Source organism: Ipomoea nil, unplaced genomic scaffold (assembly GCF_001879475.1).
Source record: "Ipomoea nil cultivar Tokyo-kokei standard unplaced genomic scaffold, Asagao_1.1 scaffold1416, whole genome shotgun sequence".
NCBI classification, from domain to species: Eukaryota; Viridiplantae; Streptophyta; class Magnoliopsida; order Solanales; family Convolvulaceae; genus Ipomoea; species Ipomoea nil.
The window spans coordinates 2,961,557-2,969,954 of NW_017617844.1; the positions used below are offsets into that span (position 1 = coordinate 2,961,557).

Sequence of the window (8,398 nt, forward strand, 5' to 3'; positions counted from 1 at the left end):
ATTATGGGGGTGTTTGGTTACTAGCTGATCAGCTAAAAATTAGCTGATTTGACTAGGTTTAGCTGTTTGACTCATCAATAAGCTGTTTTAGAGTGTTTTGGTAAATGGCTGATTGCAATGGCTGATTGAGAAAATTAGCTAAAAATGGAAACGCTGGGGAATGCAGCGTTTTTTCCTTAGCTGATTGAAATTGATTATAAATGGACAAATTTATCCTTTCTAATCCTTCATCCCTGACATGCTCTCTTCAGCCTCTTCTTCATCTAACATCAAACACTCTTTCACCATACTCATCCGTCTATGGTTCATCTTTGTTTCCCCACCCTTTCTCCACCCTCCATCAACGCCTTCTCCATCCACCGTCCTTCACGCGGGTCACCACTGTTCGCGCCGCCGGAGTCATCATCATCCGGATTAAAAAAAAAAAAAAAAGAACTACAACAATAAAAATGAAATACACTAACCCAATCCATATTAATCTTCCTGCCATCTCCAATCACCAGATCTTCATCCTCTGCTTCTAGTATTTTTCTTCGCGTTGATCTTCATCTCCGCTTCTCATCTTTTTCTTCGATTGAGTTCTTGCGGCTTTCTTTGGAGTGATTTGGGGCAAAGTAAAAAATTGGGTAGGGATTTACTTTTTAAGTGGGTTCTGAGTAGATATTTGATATAATAATAATAATAATAATAATAATAATAATAATAATAATAATAATAATAATAATAATAAACGGGTTGTGGGTGTGGGGCTGTGGGTAGAATTTAATAAACGGGTTTTGATATATTATTTTTATTTTTATTTTTACAGTAAAAATCATTTTAAATTTTAAATTATTAAAATTAAAAATAATTTAATAATATTTTTAAAATATAATAATTTAATAATAGTTAAATAAACTAAAATAACATAATACATTCATACCCTTAAATGTCATTTTACATGCAATAAGCTAATAGTGAACAACTAATTTACCAAACACTTTTTTATAACCAGCTAATACAATCAGTTGGTCAAACCAATTAACACAATCAGCTATTAACTATCATCTAACTCGATCAGCTATCAGCTACCAGTTATCAGCCATTTGCCAAACGCCCCTTATATGTGCTTCATGTAAGCGAAGGGATAGCTTATGAGACAAACAATTACAGATGTTGATTGATTCAATTTATGCTGATACCATTGAAACGGGAATTGGTTTGAATCAAGAAGTAGTTTTACAACGTCCTGGTGATACATGTTGGGGATCTCATTATGGTGCACTTGTGAGCATTCTGAAATTATTTTCTCCGGTGATTGATGTTCTTGACGAATTAAGGCAAGATCTAAAACAATGGCTAAAAGCATTTAGAGTATTGAAGAATGTCCTATGTTTTGATTTTGTATTCTTTTTGCACTTAATGAAGGATGTTTTAGCAATTACCAATGACTTGTCACAGGCATTACAGAAGAAAGATTAAAACATTGTGAATGCCATGAGACTAGTTGATGTCTCAAAACAAAGGTTGCAAATGATGAGAGATGATGGGTGGGAAGCTCATTTAAAAGAAGTTTCACTATTTTGCAACAAGCATGCAATTCTCATACCTAATATGGATGAAGTTTATGTAGCTCCTGGAGACCTCGCCGTAATGTTGAAGAAAGGACTCATCTTCATAGGTACCGTGTTGAAAGGTTTTGTGTGGTCTTAGATCTACAACTTCAAGAGCTAAACAACCGTTTCAATGAGAAGAATACAGAGTTGCTCTTATGCGTGGCATGTTTTGATCTAAGGAATTCATTTGCTATGTTTGATAAAGATAAGTTAATTCGATTGACACAGTTCTATCCAAATGATTTTTTTGATATTGAACTTGAATTACTATATAACCAACTACAGACTTATTTTGTTGATGTAAGTACTGATCCTGCTTTCTCTAAATTGGATGGTATTGATGAATTAGCTCAATAACTGGTGGAAACGAGAAGACATTTGGACTATACGTTTGTGTATTTGCTTCTAAAGTTGTTTTTGATCCTACCAGTTGCAATGCTAGTGTGGAAAAAGCATTTTCTGCTATGAAGTTAATTAAGACATCTTTACGCAACCGGATGAGTGATGATTTCTTACATGATTGTTTAGTGCCATATGTTGAAAAAGATGTTTTTAATCAAGTATCAAATGAAGCAATTCTACAACGATTCCAAAAGATGAGAGAGCGTAGAGGAGTATTATCTCGTAGTTCATCATAAACTTTGTATTGTAATTTATAATGTATTTTATATTTTGACAATTATATTCGTATTAGATATTTTGTATTTGAACCTTGTATTTAAACATTTTTAAATTTATGTTGCCTTTACTTCTTCGCCCCCCTTGAGAAAAATTTCTGGCTCCGTCCTTGTTGACCAGTGGTGGTGATGACATCGACGAAGGAGCAGCAGATACGTTTGCTTTAGGTACGGTCTTTTGTTTTCCCCCCTATTAGATGGTTTTTACTTGTTTCTAGTTGACCACAAATCGCTAAAGAAGTACCCGATCTGATTCAGCGACGCAAGCTCAAGAAAGCAAAGATTTTGGTTCCTCGGGCTATTTGATTTCTGTTTTCCAATTGTTCTATTGACTACTTTTATATTATCTTATTTTGCTCTAATAGTGCAAGTGATGAGTTTGTGATGTTATTTGGATTTTATTGTTTTTTTTTTCATTTTTGTTAATAGCTTTGTTATTAGGTCTTTCCTGGGTAGGTTTTAGTACTCAGAAACCTAAAGAAATGGTCTGGATTCAGCCTGTTCAAATTAATGGTGTGAGATGTGTGTACTATATATTTTGCGTGTCTTTAACCGAGACTTTGTCATCTTTTATGGTTACAAGACTCAATCAAATGGTTCAAGGAACAAATAAGTCACCTTTCTCACTTATTCCCATTAGAATATCTTCCTGTAATAATGGATATGGTTGGGCATACTTGATCTAGATTTTGCGTGACAGCCTCAATATTGTCTACCACAATGATTTACGATAGTATAGGCTCAAAATTGAATAGGCTTATTTGGTTATTTGTTTTTGTTTCAGCCTTGGGAGTTAAGAATGTTTATGGATTATGGCACTAGAAACCTAACTAGGACACTCGTTTTACTTGAAAACCTCGATCCTTCATTAACTTCAGAGGTACACCTTCTAATGTATATTCAGAATAGCCTAAGTACTCTGCGGTCTGAAATTTACTTACACAGATACAAAGGAGGGAAAACAGTGTTCAATCATTTGAAAAGCTTCGCCAGGTGAACTTATGGACCATTTATCCTATCTGTTTGTGTTTGGTCTCCCTTCTTTCACTTGATATTACTTGTAGGAGTTGAATATGTATTAGTACTTATCCCTTTACTGCAATATTCAGCTCTCATGAACTTCACTTTACCTGCTATGTTGATGTTTTGTCCCCAGCGGTCATACTTGCCTTCAGAAATGGTTTGCTTCATGAATTCCTTCACTTGTCACAAGAGTTAGAATTGCTATAGGCACAACACGTGCCGTTAAGTAAGTTGTTCTTTTATCTTTGGTGTAGTTAGAGCTTTTAGATTCCATTCATGAGGATGGTGCAAATCCTCTTTATATCTTTGACTGCCTTTATATGATGTGGATTTTAAATGAACATTGGATTCAAATACAGCAACTTGAGCAGGCCGCACAATAAGTAGATGTATGTTCTTGTGTAGTACTTTTGTTTCATATTTATCAATTAGAAATTAAACTAACCTTGCTGAAGGTCCTAAATGAATCTTGCATTGTAGATTAGAGAATTGAAGGTGAAATCTCCCTACTTTTTATTCCAGATTAGAGTATTGCAGCCACCAGGCACTGTTTTACAAAATTGAACAGGAGGTAATGTATTTTTGCTTTTTGCTCAACAATAATATTGGCTTAACTTGCTCAATGTATTTTTGCTTTGCTAGAATGTTTGTCTTAGATTATATTGTGGATTGTGTTGTAGTTTAGATTATTGAAATTGTGATATGGCCTCAAAAGAACTACATCAATGTAGATTCTGTTATATGGTGGTGACAAATTTATGGTTCATGAACTTGAAGAACCCAAGATCATGTAGCATTGCTCAATTTTTCTGTATTAATTTTCTGAATTTCCTTAAGATTTCATAGTTGTGTACCCTGCTTTGATTGCAGCATGTAGTGGACAGTATGAAAAACCCCAACATTGCCTAATTTTGGTTGATTACCTTGCCTCTTGTAGGAGGATTTGAATATGATGATGATGTCAAAAGGAAGATTTGGTGGCAATACAAGGTCCACTTCTGTTTACATCTGTATTTCATTATAACCCCTGGTTATATACTTTTTTCTAACCAAGTATATTTCTTGTAGGTGTATTCCTTTTAGGCTTAGAGATACAGAGAAGTAGCGGTGGCATGTCTGAGAAAATCATTGAAGTGCTTACGCTAAACTCAATTAGTGGGCTTTGTCTTCTTTTCCGTAAAGTGAGTAATACATCATATTAATATTTCCTTTAACAGTTAATATTCTGTTCATAACCTAAATGATTTAAATAGATAACAATTTGAAAGTGCATGCAGAATTCCTTAGAGTTTTGACAGTTCATAAGCTATGAAGCCTGTATATTATTTTATTCTCACACTTAACTGCTCTGATCTTGCCAGTCTTATAATGGAGTAATTGGTAGTGATTCTCAACTTCTAAAAATGACTTTGTTTTCTTGGTGAGAAATCTATGTTAAAAGTAGAGTACTTTTGTTGCCATTCTGTAAGTGGTTTCAACTAATTCAAAACTTGAACATTAGATAAGGGTTTTAATATTCTCATTTAACACTTCATTTCTTTCATAAAGTTCTTATCATTGTGAACTGGTTAGTAAATATGCAATGACCTAAAAAGGGTGTACACCAATTCCATGTCATCTTTGTTCATCAGGGAAACAATGCAAATAATTAAAGAACTTGGACATTTTGGTGGGTTCTTAGATACTGCATTCTTGAAAACGACATTAGTAGAAGAATTTCAACAAATGGAGAGTTGGTATGCCATTCTTCCCTCTCTATTCTTGTTTTTTAAGATTCCTATCATTGTTTTTGAAGCATCACTAGGCATTGTGACTCTATAGGTATTTGCTTGCATTGTTCTCTCCTCACTAACAATTATTGTTGAGAGGGCAAGGTCTTATGCTTGGATAATTGGTCTTTTTGCATCCACAGAGTTGTCACTTCAACGAGCTATTCTTCATTTTGAATGTTAATAGAATATATATGTTGTTGTGTCTTTAGGTATTTAAATATTTTGAGATCTAGTTGGTATTAAATGTTTGCCATGAATATCTTGTAGTTCAGATTATATTGTGAATATTATTGCAGGGTTGAATGATTATTTGTGGATGATTAAATTTGATTATATTGAAGATAGCTGGAATTTACTGTGGCTGGGAGAAAGAAATTTTTTTTTTTATATTGTGAATATTATTGCAGGGCTGAATGACTAAATTTGATTAGATAGCTGGAATTTACTGTGGCAGGGAGAATGAAATTTAATTTTTTTAAAAAACAAACAACAATAGGCGCCTGTTTTTCTTGAGAAACTGACGCCAGTTGTCAAAATTTTTTAAAAATACTCTAAAAACGCGTCTGTTTCTGTAAAGACACAAACGCCTAAAGGCCACTATGGCGACTCTGAAGAACAGACGCCTAAAGTCATCTTGGAGTCCCCTCTATCCCTAGGAGGCTCAAAAAGGACTCGTTTCCTAACATTGTAGACCTGGTGCAAAGTAGATTAGCAAGGTCGAAAATGAGAACACTTACCTTAGTAGGCAGACATGTATTAGTGCAGTCTGTTCTCTCGGTGATCCGTACATATACTATGCAGACAATTCCAATTCCCAAAGGTATTACTGTAACACCCCTAAAATTTTAAACTTTCAAAACTTATGAAATGAAGGTAATACTATCATTAAATCCCAAAAACAGAGCGTACTAAACATAAGTGTTTGGGGCGCTATACCACATCTGAGCTGGAGAACTCAGATGCACAGGCTAAACTATCTAATTATCCTCAAAACAATGTCATTACATCATCATGGCACGCATGCCGAAAAGGAAGCTAACTATCTAAGCCTTGGGTCCTCTAGCGCGCTCCGGAGCTACTCATCTATGCCTGAAAGCCAAACGCGTTAAAATACAATATAGGTATATATATATATATATATATATATATATATATATATATATATATATATATATATATATATATATATATATATATATATATATATATATATATATATATATATAGGAAAACCATTTTGAAGCCGAAAGATATATACTTAGGAGACTCTAGCTTTAAAATAGAGAATAGACTCAACAGGTAAGGACAAGCACATTTATCAGTTATAATCATGCATATAAAGATCAGATACTAGCATACACCTTAAGGTCACACATCACCATATCAGTATTCAACCATTATCTCAACACATAAGCACATTTTGGTGGCGCCACAGGACCAATCGCATGCCCATACATGAGGGTCAGCGCATATAGCGCTAACAGGGCCCGCAGCATCCTGCCTCGTACCGCAGCACGAAGGGGTTGATTGCAACCAACCGATGAACCACAACTCATCATAACGTTTGATCGCAACCAAACAGTGGAGCGCAGCCAAATATAATATTTATATACCTGGCCGATCGCAACCGGCCTGGTTAACAGCCGATGGTTCTCAACCCATCCAACTGCCCGTATAGCCAATTTGATCGCAACCAAATTGGGGTATCATGCACACATAACACATAGCAAGCACGTGCAACCCACATTAGTATATTGGGAAGGTGGAAAACGTATAAATAAAACTAATGCGTGGTCATTCACATACTAGGAATATTCCTAAGGGGTTCATACATCTTTCACCTAGGCCAACGGGATACCAATTCAACTAGCATGCAATACACAAGACTCTTTTGTCCTACGAATGGTACCCGAAACATCAAACTAGACTCAGGCACGACAAACGGGGTCCGTTGGGACACCACGGGGAACGGGGAAACATCAAACGGGGAAAACCACCATCCACACTGGGAAAACCCAGCGGGTGGCCAGCGGCCCGCTACCGGCGACACCAATTGGGGCAGCGGGTAGGTGGCGGATTCCCCTACCCCTACCGACTCTTTTGTAATAATTTTGTCCCAGGATCTTTCGTGGAACCCGAAACCATGTCTAGACACATTCAAACACAAACGACGACACCACGTAATCAAGTAACAGATTAAAACCAAGAATCACGTTAAATACATCCTAACATGACTTCTAAACATAAACAAGACTCAATACCCGAACATGCAAAATCTCACCCAAACATACCAAGAATATCACAATACGAAATCCATGATTTAACCTAGGGCTCTAATCACATTTAAATCACAAGATCATAACTTCATCTTTAAAATCAAGAACATCAAGAATATCAAGATCAACACACAATTATTAAGATTCCCTCATAATCATCAAGATTATCAAGATCAACACATAATATCATCTAATAAATGTCAAGATCATATTATAATCATCATAAAAGCTTTATCAAGACACAAGCATAGAATTGCATATCAATGGAGCCAAAGAAGAAGATTATAGCAAGGAAAATAGGTTTTGTTGAGACATGGGTTACCTCTTAGCCTTAATTAGAATCCTTGGCTATAAAGGTTCTTTCTCTAAGATCTCCTCTTCTTGATTTCTCCTACGTTTGGTGATAGGGGAATTCTTGGGAATTCTTGTGTGGTGAAAGCTATTGTGGTGTGAATTCTAGGTTCCTCTTATGTCCTTATATATATCTAAGGGTCCTAATCAGGGTCTGATTGGTATGGATTTTCTAATTCTATTCCTTATAGGACTAATGGCCCGTTTGGTTCACGGAATAGGCTGGGAATGGCATGGCGTTCCCAGTAACAGGCCTATTCTTTTTTTTTGGTAACAATGTATATTACTAGGAATAATGTTCTTAGTAATAGCCTATTACCTCAGATGAGGTAATAGCTATTACTAGCCCCCCTTGGTATTAACTTATTCCTGAGTCCTCAGGAATAGAATATTTTTTTTTTCAATTTTAACCTTATCTTTCTTGCCGTTCTCTCCCTACGTATCATTCTACCCATCCCCGATTCTTTCATCATCAACATCAAAGTCAAGCAATTCTTTCTGCCACATCAAATCAAAGCATCATCAACATCAAAGTCAATCAATTCTTTCTGCCACATCAAATTAAAGCATCAAACAAAGATAAATTTTCAGAATTTTATTCTTCACAAATTAAATATTTAAATATTTAATTTTATATATATATATATATATATATATATATACACACACACACACACACACACACACACACACACATACACACT

General features: G+C 35.2%; 1 long non-coding RNA gene across 1 annotated transcript; it reads left to right on the forward strand.

Annotated features, from left to right (window-relative positions):
- Positions 1 to 3,757: 3,757 nt before the first annotated feature.
- Positions 3,758 to 5,294, forward strand: LOC109187058. Its single transcript, XR_002055216.1, has 4 exons — positions 3,758 to 3,866; positions 4,233 to 4,285; positions 4,364 to 4,476; positions 4,927 to 5,294. It is a non-coding gene; the product is annotated as an uncharacterized LOC109187058 (long non-coding RNA).
- Positions 5,295 to 8,398: the final 3,104 nt, after the last annotated feature.